At 37.4% G+C, this 18,522-nt stretch overlaps 1 protein-coding gene across 2 annotated transcripts in view; it reads left to right on the top strand.

Moving 5' to 3' along the window:
* Positions 1–12,326: 12,326 nt before the first annotated feature.
* GTDC1 (glycosyltransferase like domain containing 1) overlaps positions 12,327–18,522 on the top strand; it is a 292,170-nt gene continuing 285,974 nt past the window's right edge. The window contains exon 1 of one of the 2 annotated variants that reach the window (XM_023752434.1): positions 12,327–12,371. The gene's annotated coding sequence lies outside the window, so the exon portion shown is untranslated. The remainder of the gene's footprint in view (positions 12,372–18,522) is intronic. The other variant, XM_023752433.1, reaches the window with a different exon arrangement.

An 18,522-nucleotide genomic window follows, 5' to 3' on the forward strand; every position in this document is an offset into this window, starting at 1 on the left:
GGCAGCAAAATCTAACTTCCATGTGTTTTGCTACTTACATATGTCTTTTGGGAGATTTTGAAAAACCGAAGTCCTCCTCCTCCTGTGGAAGTGTTAAAAATCCTAAGAAGCTTTTTCTGAGATAAAGTTTGTCCCCTTTCAATTATTAAATGCGCTTTTCTCTTATCTGTGAATTTCACCTTCAGTTTACTGGCAGCTGCTATTTCGGGTTAGGATCATAGAATTATGATTAACTCCTTGCAATCTGGCTTTGGTCCCACCTTTGTACTGGCACTGCACTCTTGAAGGTCACTGGTGACCACATTCTAGCCAATGGTAGAGGATTTCCACCCCCTCAGTTCTCAATCTCCTTGACATGCTAATGCCACCTGACCTTGGCTTTTCTATTGCATGTACTTTGGATTTCTGCTCTGAGCTTTGCTGCCCACACATTTTTTCGTAATACCTGTCTTCTCTGTATGGGGTGGGTTTTGTCCTTGCCCTTTGCTAGGTATTTGCCTACTGCATTTTGAATATTACAACTTTAGTTCTCCTTTCTTTGCATTTGTGTCATAGATAAATCATCATTTTTCTTACATGTCACTCTGGTGGCTGTTGCTGGCAGTTCTCAGAGCTCCACCTCACATCAGTGCCCATCACCCAAAGCCAGTCCTGCCCTCGCACCTGCTTTTATTTAGATGTCCTTGTGCGGCCGAACAGACCTTTGCCAAGCATCTCCTTCCGTGTGTTTTCTCCTCGGAATCTCTGGCTTTCTTTTAAAGAAGCATTCTCAATACCTTGACATTTTTTATTTGAATAAGGGTGTCTCCAAATGTCTCTAATGTCCTTGAGTCTTTTTGAAGATATTTCTTAAATTTGTACTGTTCTCTTCATTTCTTCCTGTTCTCCAAAGTATTTTATAGTGTGTGAAACACTTTAAAATGTATTTTTTTCTATTTAAAATAACATAATCAAATTGTAAAATAGGAAGGCTAGCGTTTCTTACTCCAGTTTGCAGGTCAGGAAATATGTACTGAAAGAGGTGGCTTGTCTGAGGTATCATTGCTGGGTAAGGGAAGAGGTATTACTCAAGCCAAGGAAATGTGACTTTAAGTCTGTACCTGTGCCCAATCAAGGGACTATTGTAATTTCCTATTAAATGGTATTTCACCTTCCAGCCATCTGCTTTCATTTACTTTCCTTACAGGGCTAGAGTGATATCTGTATAACCAGGCACAGTAGCAGCTACTACAGATTGGTACAGTATCTTAGTTACTCTGCTAGATAATATGATTTAATTTTCAGAACTGCTGTGCAGGTAGATATTATTATTTCCATTTTATAAATAAGTAAACTTAAAGCTTACAGGAGTTAAATAACTTGCTAGTCATTATGTGTGGTTGGGGGGAGCGAGGGGAGGAATTCAAACTCTGGCCCCCATCTCTGGTCCTTTATAGTTCTTTTTACAACCACATTCTGCTCTTTATTAAATTCCTGATGCTCCTCTTCTCTCTGAGAACTTACGAAGGTTTTCTTTTGCCTACTCAATCCCATTTATACCTCTTTTATCAACTTTTCAGGACCCTTAATAATTTGTTCATAAGTTTCCTCCCCATTATTTTCTTCAGTAACATTTAGTGAACCTTTGCTCTTGGCCTTGTTCTCTTTCCACACAGACCTTATCTAGTCTCACTTTCTCAGGTCATGCTGTTTTCTCCCTGTATAGCATTATTTCACATCCACCTCCTTATCTATCCATGGACACCCCTTAACCTTCCCCTCATTGCAACACTGAGTGAGCGCTTAAAGCGCGCGTGATGGTTGTTAATATAGATGGATGCATGTGCCTTGCTGGGGAGGTGAGCAGGTAATAGGAGGAGTCAGTCTGAATTCCCCATTCTGATTTGAGAGCACAGGCAGAGGGAGGTGTACACTGGTTGCTATGACAGCGCCCAGGAGGATGTGATTAATTTTACCTGAGTGGTTTGGGAAGATGTGACAGAGAAGTGACATTTGAGCTGTAGCCTTAAAGAAGGGGGAGGAGGAGGAGGAGGAAGTGGAGGAGGAGGAGGAGGAGGACAACAACGACTAGGAGGAGGAGGAGGGGGAGAAAGTGGAGGGGGTGAGGAGAAAGTGGAAGAGGAAGAATTGTTTTCCAGGTGGAGAAGTGGGGGGAGGAGGGCATTTTGGAAAAAGGAAATACTGTATGAATGGAGGAATGAAATCACAAATATATATGCCACATGTTGTAGTGTGAACATTAAAGACATTTGTTGCAGAGCTATGCAAAGTTGCCAGTAGGCCTCAGTGACTGGCCTTCCCCTTCGTGGAGTCATTGCAGTCCAGGGTAGTGTTTGACCTTACACTTTCAGGCACCTGATATGCTAGGCCCCCTGAGAGTGGATGTCTCTCGGGGCAGGCTCACATTAGTCATGCTCCTAGAAATTGATATACAGATTTTCTCTCTCTCTCTCTCTCTCTCTCTCTCTCTCTCTCTCTCTCTCTATATATATATATATATATATATATATATATGTTTGTGCACTTGTCAATTTGTTAATTTGCAACTGTCCAGCATATTGGATTGCTTGATTTGGCAGATCAGTCCATTGTTTCCCAGTAGGCAGGCTTCTTGGGACGCCAGGTTGTTAATATGGAGGTCAACTGATGACTGAGAAATACAGCTGTCAAGTTGACCCAGCGTTTCTGACCAGTGCACTCTCTTTCTTCTGGCAAGATACATGGGAGCCATGGCGCCAGAGACCCCCGGTTGAGCATGGAAAGAGGACCCAAGGGTTATTTGTTTGAAGAGGTATCTTTCAACTGAGTTAGCTTGAGGCTCCCTTACCCACTGTAGGCAGAGATTTGCCAAGTAAACCATATTATTTGAGTCAACTCAGCCCAGATTTCCTCTCCTGTGGCTTAGTTTGATCTTGTGAACATTTGCCTAGGTTGCTTCTCTGCTTCCTTTGCTCACCAGTCCTCCCCTTCCTCCACCTTCTTTTTGATGCATTTTCCCTTTAGATATGTTGAGACATTCTGTCAACTTACAGAGAAGTCTTAAGAGCTAGAGAAGCAGAGAGATTTTCATATTTCTTTTTGATTTATCTTGTTTTTATTTTAAGTCACATTCCCTTATTTTCAGTCACTTGGGGCTACAAATCAGGGAATGATGAATAGCCCCTTTAAGCCAAGAGTATGAGATTTATTGGTGGTGGGATGTTGGGGATAAAGCTAGAAAGAAAATTTGGGTCCCAATTGTGAAGGGTCTGGGATGCCATACTAAAGAGTTTAGATTTTAAAGTTTTTTCAATTCAGTTCTCTCCTCTGTACCCTACCCCTCTCCCCCAACTCCCAATAATGTCTTCTTTTAACTTTTTAATTTTTATCTATATCAAACTATTGATATCTTACTGTAGAACATGTGATAATGGATCTCCTTAAGATATCTTGATATCTTTAAGAGGTCGCATTTTTTTTTTAACCTCCTTTATGTTTTGACAGATACATATTAGGTGATATTATCTGTGTTTTAAACACTGGTTGCTTGAGAGCTTAAGTTCTGCTTCTGCCTAAATCTCATCTTGCTTTTTAAGTTCAGGCTGGTGGATAAAAGAACTTCCTCTTTTATCCACCAGTTGTGTGTGTGTGTGTGTGTGTGTGTGTGTTTAGACAGGGTATTTCTTTTTATATTAGTATGTAATGTTTCTTTTTTATATTATTATTTAATGTTTTCATCGTGGTGCTTATGGATATGAATAGCTCTCATTGATTATCACATGCCTGTCTTTTTTCTCTCTAGGTTCCTTATATTTGGGTGGGCCTCCTATTTGTTCCTTTAGCATTTTATAATACCTAGCCCAGTTGAATATCAAGCAATACTTTGATAATATAATACCATTTTAAAGCCAGAAGGTGTCTTCGTCTAGTTCAGTACTCTCATTTTCTACATGAGGAAAGTGAGAGTCAGGGCAACTCTAATTTACTAGAGCACATGGCTAGTATAGCCATGAGCAGAACCCAGATGCAGTCACACCAGGTCCAGCCGCCTTTGCAATACACTACATTTGTTCCCCATTTGACTGAAAGATATTCCATTGGGATGAAAGGAACCTTCAAAGAACACTTATATCGATGTACAGTCTTCAAAACCATTATATTAAAACTTAAAAATTAGCAGGTTTCCTTGTGAGTGCTGGGAAGAGCAGAGTTTTGAGTGTTTTAGATCTTACTGGGGTACGTAGAAAACCAAGTGAGAGGGACAAAAGGAAAGAGCTCACATGTTGAACTTTCTTTGTTTCTGCCAAGCAATGTACAGGTGTTTTACGTGCATCACCTCAGCTACTGATTGTGACAGGCCTGTGAACTGGTTGTAGTTGTACCCATTTTGCTCGTGAGCAAAGTGAGACTCATAGAGGTGAAGCAATTTTGCAAGTAGAACTAGAAGATACGGGTTGTGAGCCCAGGTCTACATGACTACAAAGACCATGCTCCTCCAACTGTGCTTCATTGTTATAGCCCTTGGCCAAAGCCAAGCCTAGCAACTTCTGCAAAGGCACCACTGACTTTGTAAGTGCAGCAGCCCTGCCCCATGGCCTGTAGCGGTGGTGATGAATGTTGGTGCTCCGGCTGGGTGGCACTGCCTGGCTCACTCTCACGTTTTTCTAACCATGGTTTGCGGCTCATATTTGTGACCTTTTATATATATGTATCTTGTGTCATTGTTCCCATTTACATTCTGTGGGAGACCAGCACCATGTTAAAAGCCCACATCTCATTTTTGCTTTTACCTACAACCTTTCTTTCCATCTTGTTAATGCTTCTCCTTTCTCCCCTTTCTCTCTCCACTCTTCACTCTTGGTATGGAGAGAAAATTAGGTGTGCTTTATCAGAGTACTTGAATGGCTCCGCTTCATTCCCCCTTCCCCTATGAATTCTTCTATGTTGGTATGAAGAATCATGGGCCAATAAAACAAAAGAAGGCAATACATAATCACATTATTTGTCTTCCAGCAAAACACTTTTCTGAAATGGCAAGATGTATGCAATTCATAACTTCTATAAAGTTTATCATTCATATTTATAAAAATCTTTGTTTTGGTGTTAGATGCACTTACTTCAAATTTCAAAGAATTATTTTAAAATGCTTTTGAACCATCTCCCTAAGAGCTTTCAACACTGTATAAATAGTACACTTTTTAGCATTTCCTTTTGCATACCTGCAGTTTGCATCATCTTTGAGATTGTTTACCACTTTTTTGCAAGTCATATGTGGAGGCTCAGCCAACAAATGTCAGTATGTACTATGTGGGTTTCAAAAAGCAACTGGGGAAGTTATGTTTAACCTTTTCAAAGAGTTGTTATCTGGGCTTTCCCCCACTTCAGAGCAAAAACAGATGTAAACCAAGGATGTGAATCAATATACATATTTTTGAATATATATCTTCTTTTGGGTTTTGCCAATGATCTTTTTGTTAAAATATCACCCCACCCTCCTCAAAATTTAGAATGTTTCTGGTAAATAGCTTACTATAATTTGGTGATTTCCATTGCTTTGCTTGTTCAGTTAAATTATTATGGATTGTTTCTTAAAAAGAACAACACAGTCGTGAGATGGGGAATTAGAGCTGTGGCATTTGATTAAATGTGTTCATAGGGGAAAATATGCTAAGAAGGCATTAGAATTTCCCCTTTATGCCAAAAAGTCCATTAGCCTGGTAGGCTGTACAGAGGGAGGTAACTCAAGGGAATATCCTAAGGTGGAAGGTATTGGATAACAAGAAAACAAATAAGAGAGAATAGTTTTTTGTGTTTTTCTTTAGCATGGGAAGTACAGTCCCTTCTCTGAGTAGAAGAGCTCAAACCCTATTCCATTATGTTGAGATGTCATTTTTATTTATTTAGATTTTGCTTTTTGTTTAATTAAAGGTTGGAATAAGATGATGTGTGTTAAAAAATATATTTTATTGATTTTTTACAGAGAGGAAGGGAGAGGGATAGAGAGTTAGAAACATCGATGAGAGAGAAACATCGATCAGCTGCCTCCTGCACACCCCCCACTGGGGATGTGCCCGCAACCAAGGTACATGCCCTTGACTGGAATCGAACCTGGGACCCTTCAGTCCTCAGGCCACGACGCTCTATCCACTCAACCAAACTGGTTAGGGCATGTTATTGTTTTTTAATCCTACACCTGATATATTGCAAAAAAATTAAGATTTTGTTTAGTGGTCTTTTTGTTATTTATTCCTTCAGGTTTTAAATTTCATATGATCAGTGCCTTTTTTAGGACATTATAACCTTATAATTATCCTCTTATTAAGTATATGATGGCATTTAAGATGTGTGAGACAGTTTAATGTTTTCTATTTTTTCTACATAGTTGAGTACTAGACAATTACTAATTGAATTAATGAATGAATAAAGGGTTAAAAATACAGAAATATTTGAGGCAAATATGATTTTTTATTTTGAGTCAGACTTACGATTTCTATAATGTTCCCCTACCAAGTTCTTCAAATACAGATTTGCATTTAATAATAATTATATACTCACTACATAAAAACTCATTATAAAAATAATAAGAAAAGAGTGAAGAAATTTAAAAAATGAATTCTACCCCAATAAATAATCATTATAATTTAGAAAATGACTTCAGACATTATTTCTCCTTTCCATGAACACATACCCACAAACATACACACACATACCCATGTACATACATATATTTATAGGTGGAGAAATAAGAGAAAAATTATAAGATTAGAATTATTCTATATACAATTTTTGTTTAAGTAAAATATTACTTTGTTTTAAAAGAAGTAAAAGTAAATTAAAGCCAAAGAAGTTTCAGTAATTAAATGATTCTTTATAATAAAAAATTCCTTAGTAAATTAATTAAAGTTGAAAAAATGATGAAAATATTAAGACATTAGGATCATTATTTTTAAAAAATTAACTATATGTTATGGTATCAGTGTATTCTCTGTAATGAAAGGTAAGAAATTAACAGTTTCTTTTTCTACTTCCTAATTCTTATTAGTTATATTAAATGTGTACCTTGTCAAGTTGTGTAACACTTGTATTCTGTTTTGTAACTAATTTTCACAGTTATTTAGTCTTAGTTTCATATTTAAAAGCACTCGGTTGCTTCCTGCTCTTTTGTCACTCCAAATTTGTCTTGGGAAGTAGTTCCTGAGAAAATTCCATTCTCAGCAACTGATGCCCTCTAACAAGTACTGCATTTTTTTAGGAGATAAATTTTTTTGGTCAGTAGATTGAGAAACTGAATCCAGTAGAGTAAAATCAAGTCTTAGCTTATATAACGTGATTATAGACTATAGTTTGCTAATTTAGTTTAAGTGCAGCCCTTCACATTTAAGAGTGTTCTTTTCTTTTAGTTGTGTATTTTTAAAAGATCGGTGGACTGTTTGTGCCTCAGCAGCAGAAACCTGGAATGCCTAGTCACTCTCAAATATGTGACAAAGGAGGCAAGAACATACAATGGAGTAAAACGAGTCTCTTCAATAAATGGTGATGGGAAAATTGGAGAGGTACATGCAAAAAAAAAAAATGAAACTTACACTATACACAACCATAAACTCAAAATGGATTAAAAACCAACCTTAAATGTAAGTTGCAAAACCATAAAAATCCTAGAAAAAACCATGAATTCTCAGGCATTTTGTGTAGCAATATTTTTGCTGATATATCTTCTAGGGCAGGGGTAACAAAGGAAAAAATAAACATATGGATGACATAAAACTAAAAAGCTTCTGCACAGCAAAAGAAACCATCACCAACATGAAAAGGAAACCCACTATATGGGATAACATACATCTGATAATGGGTTAATTCCCAAAATATGTAAAGAAATTATACAGCTCAACACCAGAAAGACAAACAATCCAATTAAAAAATGGGCAAAGTACCTGAATAGACACTTCTCCAAAGAGGACATACAGATGGTCCATAGACATATGAAAAAATGCTCAACATCACTGAACATCAGGAGATGCAAATTAAAACTACAATGAGGTATCACCTCACACCTGCCAGAATGGCTGCCACCTGTAACTCAACAAGCAACAAGGGCTGGTGAGGATGTGGAGAAAAGGGAACCCTAGCACACTGCTGGTGGGAATGCAGCGTGGTGCAGCCACTGTGGAAAACAGGATGGAGTTACCTGACTGGTTTTGTACTAAGTAGTCTGTTTTTTGTTGCTTTTGTAGCTTTAATCTTTTTTTATTTCATTTCATTTCAGCTTTTTCTTTAGCCTGCCAATATGCCTTTTCATCACTTTAAAAAAGTGTCATATCTTTTCTTAGATATTTTATTCTTTTCTTTGGGCCTCTTTACTTTGTAATAGCTCATATTCTCTGTAATTTCTTTAAGATCATGGAAAACTTTTTTTCATCTTGCCTATATCCTTCCACCCAATTTTTGGTAGTTCTACATAAATTCTTTGCTGATTCTTTTCTGGCTCTAACTCATTTTTTATGGGTTCCGTTCTACTGAAGAACAGGTATTGCCTGAAAAATGTTTGAGGCCAGATGCAAGTATGGAGTAGGTGGGAGAGGGGATCAATGGCATCAGTTTGTACTTCCATTTTGGATTTTTTTTTTCTTAAAACACTCCTTCACACAAGACATTTCCTTTGCTCTGGGGATATGTCTCACCTCAGCTTGCAGTGAGGTCAAGGTCACTGTAACGTTGAGATTCTGTGGGTCATCGGAGTCTCTGTAGTACCTGGTTTGGTGCTAACTGCTTCCCTTCTCTTTTACCTCATTTGGCAGTCTCTCTGAGTTAGGAAACTAGATCATTGATAATAAAAATGTCATGCTGGTTTTTCCATCTAGTATAGATATGATGTTCTAGAGAAACTTTTCTTATTCTCTCAGGTAGATATTTAAACATAATATCTCTAATCAGAGTTTCCTTGAATGGGCTTTACTAGTAGAACTGTCCCAACTTTAGGGACATTTTTTTCCTGTTGAGGGGATGTGGTTTAGCTCTTAGCATCACTCCTCATTTAGATTCCAGATATATAATTTGGCAGATTTTTTTTTTTTTATAGTTTGTGGTTTGTGGTTGTGGCTGTGTCTTTGTTTCATTGACGAGAGGTATTCACTTTTTGTTAAGATTTTTTTTTTTTTTATAGTTTCTCTCTGGACTAAAGACTCAGGTACAAGTATCTTCCTTCTGTCATGTTTTTTAGTTTAGTTTTTTGTTTGTTTTGTTTTACTATCTCTGATGGCTCCTTTTTTGCTCTCTCTCCCTCCTTCCAACCCTCTCTTTCTCTACCTTCCCTTTCTCTACCCTCTCCCACTCTTTAGATACCTACCCCTTACATTAGGAACTTTTTCTAAACCCTGTTTTCAGCCCATTTTCTCTAGTTTAATTTTCTCTTTTTGAGTGATTTTATCTAATCCCATGTCTTTCATCTTCACCTCTATTCTAATGATCTTTTTTTGTTTTCTACTTTCGGTTTTGAGATGTAGTTGACATACAGCCACTGTGGATGTTGAAGGTATTCAGCATAATGACTTGATTCACATATATTATGAAGTGACTATCACAGTAAGTTTAGTTAACATCTATCATCCCATATTGTAATGATTTTTAGACTAGCAGTTTGGCATTGACTTCTGAGCTCCATCTGTTTACTACATACCTATAATACCTCAAAGTTCACATCCAAAATAAAATTGTTTATCTTCCTTGCAAAATGTGGTGATATTTACTACCTTATTTAATGGAATCTTTGTTCCCTCAAATTATTAAGGCTAAAGATATTTCAATCAACCATGCTTTTCCCAACTAACCATTTATCACTTCTGATTAATATCTATTTCTCCTGTGTTCACTATGTCTTCTCATTGAGAGTGAAAGTCCATTGGAAGAGGAGAACTGTCACAAAGCTTCACATTTAATATACAGTTAACTGAAAAAGTTGATTTTGAATTATTTGAAAGCTAATTTTAGCTTTAATAAAAATCTATTATAAAGATGGTCTTGCTCTCTTAACCTAAAATCTTTTGGTAATTTAACATATTTTGTCCCAAGTCACCTTGTTTAAATGATAGTTTTTTGGTATACTTTTACCTCCTGGCTTTTTTTTTTCTAGATCACTCTTTCTAAATTCTTATATCTATGAAATGTTTAAGACCATACACTTTTTAGTTTTCTTTTACCATCCCCCTCCTCTAAATGTTTATTGTTTCCTAAATGATCCAGCTCTTAGTCAGACTTTTAAAATATCATGGTCAATGCCCTGGCCAGTGTGCCTCATCTTGTAGACCAAAAGTTGCGGTTTCGATTACTAGATAAAGCCACCCAGCTTTGATCCCTGGTGGGAGATTGTGTGGGAAGCATCTGGTTGATGTTTCTCACATCCATGTCTCTCTCTCTCTCTCTCTCTCTCTCTCTCTCTCAAATCAATAAACATATAAAAAATATCATGGTCAAGAATTTGGGGTAGTTTCTTTGTGAAAATAGTTAAGAAGCCAGTGGGAAAGGATCTTCCTATTACATTTTAATTTTTGTTTTTAAAATTACATGTTTAAATTAAACTTGCTTAATATTTAATCTTATGTATTAATAAAAAATAATGAATAGACTTTAATTTTTAGAGCAGTTTTAGGTTCACAGCAAAATTGAGTGGAAAGTATGAAGGGTCACCCCTTCCCCAACCTTCCTGATCATCAAATCCCCACCAGCGGCACATTTGATGAACCATAATTGATGAACCAGCATTGACACATCATGATCAACAAGTCTTAGTTTTAATTAGGGTATGCTCTAATTTAATTTAGACCTTCTATGGCAGGAGTGGGGAACCTTTTTCTGCCAAGGGCCATTAGAATATGTTTTAACATCATTCACAGGCCATACAAAATTATCAACTTAAAAATTAGCCTGCTATATTTGAACAAACATTTAATTAACTCACCCTTAATGCCCTGGCAGGGCCAGAACAAATTATTTCATGGTTGGATGTTCCCCACCCCTGTCTATGGGTTTTGACAAATATGCAATGAATGCCCTTCTAGTATCATGTAGAATAGCTTCCCTGCCCTAAATATCTCCTGCGATTTACCTATTCATCCCATCTGCCCACTCTCCCAAAGAACCCCTGGAAATTACTGGTGTTTTTATTATCTCCATAGTCTTGCTTGTTTTAGAATGTCATATAGTTGGAATCATACAGTAGGTAGCCTTTTCATATTGGCTTCTTTCACTTAGCAATATGCATTTAAGTTTTTTCATGGCTTGATAGCTCATTTCATTTTAGTGCTGAATAATATTCCATCATATGGTGTACTACAGTTTGTTTATCCAGGTACTTTTTATTTTTATCTTTTATCTTTTTTTAAAAAAAATTATCTCTATTGTTGAAAGTATTATACATGTCACCTTTTTCCCCCTATTGACTCACTTCTCCCCTTCCGCCCCCCAGGCCTTTACTGCACTACTGTCTGTGTCCATGGGTTATGCAGATATGCATATAAGCTTTTTGGTTAATCTCCTTTTTCTTCCCCTTCTGAGATTCGTCAGTCTCTCCCATGGTTCCTTGTCTCTGGATCTATTTTGTTCATCATTTTATTTTGTTTATTAGATTCCACAAATAAGTGAGATCATGTCTTTCTCTTATCTAGTTACTTTATGAAGGACATGTTGGCTACTTCCAAGTTTTGGAATTCTGACCAAAACTGCTGTAAACCTTTGTGTGCAGGTTTTTGCGTGGACATATGTTTTCAAATTATTTCAATAAATACCAAGGAGCATGATTGCTGGATTGTATGGGAAGAGTATGTTCAGTTTTAGTTTTATGAAAAATTGCCAAACTGTCTTTCAAAGTGGCTGTACCATTTTGCAGTCCCACTGAAAAATGAGTGAGAGTTCCTGTTGCTTTACATCCTCTTCAGTACCGGTGTTTGGTGTTTGTCAGTGTTGTTTTTTTTTTTTTTTTGGATTTTAGTCATTCTAATAAGTGTGTAGTGGCATCTCATTGTTGTAATTTACAATTCCCTAACGACATATGTTGTCCAGCATTTACATATGCTTATTTGTCATCTGTTTATCATCTTTGGTGAGATATCTGTTCAGACTTTTTGTTCATTTTTAAATTATGTTGTTTCTTTATTGTGGAGTTTTAAGAGTTCTTTTTATGCTTTGGATGAGTCCTCTATCATATATGTCTTTTGTAAATATTCCTCCCAGTGTGTGTATTGTCTTCTTATTTTCTTGACAATGTCTTTTAAACCCCCCCCCCCAAAAAAAAAAAATTAAAAAGCAGAAGTTTTTAATTTTAGTGAAATCCAACTTATGAATTTTTTTTGTTTCAGGATTGTACCTTTGGTGTTATATCTCAAAGTCGTGGCCAAATCAAGGTCAGCTACATTTTCTCATATATTATCTTTTAGGTGTCTTATAGTTTTGCATTTTAAATTTAGGTCTGTGATCCACTCTGAGTTTTTGTGTATTTGTGTGAGGGGTATAAGGTCTATATCTAAATTCAGATTTTTGCATGTAGATGTTCATCACCATCTGTTAAAAAACCTGATCCTTTCTTTGTCAAAGATCAGTTGACAATATTTGTATAGGTCTATCTCTGGCTCTCCCCTATTCCTTCAATCTATTTGTTTGTTCTTTGTCCAGTACCACACTGTCTTATTACTGTGTAATTAACTTTTTAAACAATAATTTAGTAAACTGCTCAAGTGTTTTTTTTTAAGATTTGTGAATCAAGTAATCTTACACCAATTTCTGTTATTAAGTGTGAAATATGTCATGTTATTTTTAGAAATAGATACATTATTGGTGGTCATTTTAGTAAATTTTGTATATAATGGTAACTGTCACTATGGAAAGAAATAAAATTGTAATATTTCCACTTTAAAAAACTAGGGTTTTATACAGTAGCTTTTTTGAAAGTTCATGTTGATTATTTAATACCTTTTAAAGAATTTCACTTTTTCAAATACGAAATAATTATTTAAATATGACTATGAAAAGTCTCTATTAATCTTCTAAAGTAACGTTGTCCAGTATGAGGAATCATTATAGCTATTATTATATATTTAAAAAAAAACTATTACTTGTTTAGTGTTAAGACATAATTATTTGTTTGAAATTTTTTATGGTGGAAATCAATGTATATAAACACTTTAGTTTATGAAGTGAATTGAGCTAGATTTTGGAAGATGCTTATAAATACATGGCACTTTTTTTTTTTTTTTTTTTTTTTTTTTTTTACTTAAAGCCTAATTCAGGAGAAAAAAATTTAAAGTAATATAAAGTAATATGTGGTAAGTACAGTGTAGATGCAGTGCATTGAACCCATTAAAGTTATGATGACTGATAACTGGAAACTATTGCTAGCACTTTGCTGGTTTCTACTGATGGTATCTTTAAACTTTTGTGTGAGAAACACAATAAATTTGCAATAAAAGTCTTCAGGTAAGCCCTGGCTGGTGTGGCTCAGTTGGCTGAGCGTCAGCACCGAAGGGTCACTGGTTCGATTCCTGGTCAGGGCATATACCTGGGTTGCAAGTTTGATCCCCAGTCGGGGAGCATATAGAAGGCAGCCGATTGATGTTTCTCTCTCAGATCGATATTTCTCCCTTCCTTTCTCTCTAAAATAAATTAAAAAAAAGAAAAGAAAAAGTCTTTAGGTAATTGGAATGATTGTCAGCCATGACCAACTGTTATGAGTATATTATTATTTCAATTTTATTCAGGTATAATTTACTTATAATAAGTTGTACCCATTTTAGTGAACAATGTGATGAACTTTGACAAAAGCATACAGCTGTGTAACTACGACCACTGCTATGATTCTGAGCATTTCTGTCACCCGGCAAGTTCCCTTGTGCCCTCTTGACAGCAACCTCCCCCCAACCCCCACCCCCATCTCAGGTCTAAGGCACTTGATCTGCTTTCTATATTGTTAATTGGTTTGTATTTTCTAGAATTCTTAGTAGTGTGTTTTGCTAAATGCAGAAGGTATGGTATTAAAAATAGATGGTAAATTGATATTTTGTAAAGTAAACAATATGTTTTATTGTAGTAAAATTTTTGAGATGCTCAAATAAAGTTCAGTTGGGATCATGCACCATTTTTGGTTTTAAGATTTCCTGCCTTGTCTCCTCTCTGTAATAATGTAAATCAGTATCGTATGGAACTTAATATATAGATTAACTCACGACACATTATGTTGTAAAGCAAATTATCCTTTACCCTTTTGTAGTTAAACTGTTATCTCCTTGTTTGCTTTTAAAAGTTGATAAACAATTTGAGAAATAAAAGTCTACAGATCCAATCCCATTAGAATTTAATTTCTTCCTTATTTCATAGTTATCACTCAAAAGATAATTTAACCTTGCTCTGTGAAGGCTATTTGCCTTGTCCTTATGCCCTCCTGCTCAGACCTCTGGGGATGGGACAGTGAGGGTGGATAAAATAGCTCTTCATACCTTTCTGTTCTTTGTGGCTCCTCTTACTCACACATGGTCTATTCTAAATGCATGCTGAAAAGTAGTGGTTGTTATCATAGAGAAAATAGCTCCACCAAGATGAGCTCTTTGAATTCTTTTATGACTTTTAATCAAGTGGACTGAACTTTGGTTCCTTTATATAGGAAAGAGTTAGGAATTTGCATGTTATAATGAGTGGAGTTTTCTGCCTTTTTCCCAGAAAAGTTCTGTTTATGGAATTTGTGCTGCTTCATTTATTAGTGTCTCTCTCTCTCTCTCTCTCTCTCTCTCTCTCTATATATATATATATATATATATATATATATATCTCCTATCTAATAATAGACAAACATGGTAATTAACCGTACCTCCGACACGCTTCCCATTGGCTAATCAGGGTGATATGCAAATTAACTGCCAACCAAGATGGCGGCCGGCAGCCAGGCAGCTGAAGCTAACAGGAGGCTTGCTTGCTCCAGTGATGGAGGGAGCCAAGGTTCCCCGCCTGCTGTTGCCGGCCTCTGAGCTGCACTCTAATCAACTATGTTGCAATTATAGAAGCAAAACAAAACCCAGATACCTGCTTTCAGCCATCAGAGCTGGAGCGAGCAGGACCGAAACAGTGTTGCAATTATAGAACCCAAACAAACCCTAGATTCCTGCTTTCAGCAGCGGAGGCCTCAAGCTGGAGCTGGCCTCAGAGCTAAAGCCGGCTCTCAGCTCCAGTGACAGCCATAGAAGGTAAATAAATCCCAGAATAAAAGAAAAAAAGAAAAAAAGGAGAGGTTGGGAGCTTCAGTCACCCGCCAGCCTGAAAACAGCCCTCAGCCCCTCACCCAGACTGGCCAGGCACCCCAGTGGGGACCCCCACCCTGAAGGGGGTGTGACCAGCTGCAAACAGCCATCATCCCCTCATCCAGGCTGGCCAGGCACCCCAGTGGGGACCCCCACTCCAAAGGGGGTGCGACCAGCTGCAAACAGCCATTATCCCCTCATCCAGGCTGGCCAGGCACCCAAACGGGACCCCCACCCTGATCCGGGACACCCTTCAGGGCAAACCAGCCGGCCCCCACCCATGCACCAGGCCTCTATTCTATATAGTAAAAAGGTAATATGCAAACTGACCCTAACAGCAGAATGACTGGGAATGACTGGTCACTATGACACACACTGACCACCAGGGGGCAGACGCTCAATGCAGGAGCTGCCCTCTGGTGGTCAGGGCGCTCCCACATGGGGAGCTCTGCTCAGCCACAAGCCAGGCTGATGGCTGCCAGTACAGCTGTGGTGGTGGGAGCCTCTCCTGCCTCCTCAGCAGCGCTAAGGATGTTTGACTGCAGCTTAGGTCTGCTCCCTGCTGGCAAGTGGACATCCCCCAAGGGCTGCCAGGCTGCCAGAGGGATGTCTGATTGCCATCTTAGGCCCAATCCCCTGAGGAGCAGGCCTAAGCCAGCAAGTGGTCACCCCCAAGGGGTCCCAGACTGCGAGAGGGCACAGGCTGGGCTGAGGGACCCCTTACCCCCGAGTGCACAAATTTTTGTGCACTGGCCTCATATATATATATATATATATATATATATATATATATATATTTTCAATCAATATATATATTGATTTCAGAGAGGAAGGGAGAGGGAGAGAGAGGAGAGAGATAGAAACATCAATGATGAGAGAGAGTCATTGATTGACTTCCTCATGCACGTCCCCGACTGGGGATCAAGCCTGCAACCTGGGCATGTGTCATGACCAGGAATCTAACATGGCCTCCTGGTTCATAGCTCGATGCTCAACCTTTCCTAAGAAAGGGTGTGTGAGAAAAAAATATATTTACTCAGTTTTCTCACTTGATTGATATGTTGCCTGAATAATTAAATTTTAAATTGAAAATCACTTTCTTTCAGAATGTTTGAATTAACATTGTCTTCCTGCTCACAGTTGTAAAGTCTAAAGTCTTTTGATTCAGTTTCTAATATTCATGGTGGTTTGGATGCCATTGATTTAACTGTATAGGAAAACTAAGTAGAAGTGGAAAATCTGTGGGGGAGGGTATCATATTTTTAAAACTTTCAAGGTGGGGAAGATGAAAAAGGGATTCAAGGGAGAGGCCAGCTGATAGCAGTGTCCACTGTGTTTAGAGAATGAGGACATCCAGGTGAGGAGAGTGTGGGATGCAGTTGGATAGCAGATTGAGGCTCTGTAATGGGTTCTTGTGGCCTGGAGCTTTGAATCTGTTTTGTAGGCACTTTTTTATCCAGTTGTCACCAGTTGTATGAAGCCTTCCTTGACTTATGTTAGGCAAAATGATTGAGCTCTGGTTTATTCTCTCTTAGTACTTTGTGTGTTGCATACACATCCATGTATTCACACATGCGTTCACGTGCGCACACACACCTCTTTAATTATCTGTGTGCCTGTCACCCCCACCTCCATTAGAATAGATCTTCTCATATGGGAGTGACACATTAGGTCTGTGTTAAAGCACAACAGGTCAGTTCTTAACATTTATGGTGGTTGGGATGCCATTGAAGCCTGGAGGATGGGCAGGAGGAAGAAGGAATTAACGGAAGAGAGAAGGTTATTGCAGCGTCCGCACTTGAAGAATTCAGCCTCAGATGTAACAGTCTGCTGAGAGTGGGAGGGATATTACTTTCAAATAATTGTATTCTCATCATCCCCATGGGTCTAATCACTCTTAACTTTGAAAATACTCTTATTTTAATATATTGTTGTATGCATTTTGTTCTAATTTCCCCTTCCCCCCATTTGGTTCCTTTGAGAATAGTCTGAAACAATTTTTTAAAGACCAGTGATGTTTTGGTTTCATAACTGATGGTTCCTATTAATGATGATCTGAAGTATCTTAATTCCATTTGTTTAAAGAAAAACACTAAAATAGGGAATTTTGAGTAAAAATAATTGATAACATTCTTTTATTATCATTTATAGGCATTTCTTTATTCTGAGCAAATACATCCCCTAAGAATGTTAACTTTGATATTGCCAGAAAGATATTCTTTCCCAAGTAGATGAAGTTTGAAATATTATTAGAACTCTCCTACTTCACTGTTATGAAGCACAACTAGTTCCTCCACAAAATTGTAGTATTAAAAATAAAATACTTTCATTAAGATGACTGATCATTCAGAAAAAGTCAAGAATTGGTTAAATGTTGTTTGTGTGGTTTTTGATTGATTGCTCAAAAGCCAGGCAATATATATTTTATTTAAAAATGTGCACCATATTACAAAATTCTGAATAACATAGCACCGATGAATATTAACTTTTCAAGACACTTTTTGATTGGCTAGTGCTCTACCAGAACAAGAGACTACTGTATTTTGGAAATTTCATAATGTTAATTACAGTTTATTGAGCACTTACTATATGCTTGCCCTGGCCCAAGTATTTTAAAACACCCTTGATGAGGTGGGTCTTGTTTATCATCAGATGAGGAAATTGAAGCACAAGTCAAATTTCTTGCCCAAGATCATGCAGGTAGCAAGTGGTGGCACGGGGATGTTTGCCTCTGGATTTTAGTAAGCGCACTTCTTTCCAAGTATTATGGGAAAGACTAAAGGACCATGAGTCCTGCAAATGGCATCATATATAAATGGAATATATACCTCCCCTGTCATCAGATGACTGTTTTGTTTGCTAATTTCCCACCGTGGATCATTTCTCAAAAATTTTCTGGATCTTCTAGAATTGTATACCCTGCTCTAGCTACAGTCTTTCCTGAATGAAAAAAGGATCGACTGACATAAGATTATTATTTAATTTAATTTTTCTTTTAAATTTCTTGTTTAGAAATTAACAGTGTTTTCTTTGAAAAACTTCCTGTACTCATTCAGATGACATTGATATCCATGTTTAATGTGTGTGATTGATAGATACGATTTTATATTACTTTTTATACTGTCTTATAGTGTTCTTTCACAAACCGTTTAAAGCAGCAGTTCTCAACCTGTGGGTCGCGACCCCTTTGGCTGTCGAATGACCCTTTCACGGGGGTCTCCTAAGACCATCCTGCATATCAGATATTTACATTATGATTCATAACAGTAGC

The sequence above is a fragment of the Myotis lucifugus genome, unplaced genomic scaffold (genome assembly GCF_000147115.1).
Source record: "Myotis lucifugus unplaced genomic scaffold, Myoluc2.0 scaffold_32, whole genome shotgun sequence".
In the NCBI taxonomy this organism is placed as follows: domain Eukaryota; kingdom Metazoa; phylum Chordata; class Mammalia; order Chiroptera; family Vespertilionidae; genus Myotis; species Myotis lucifugus.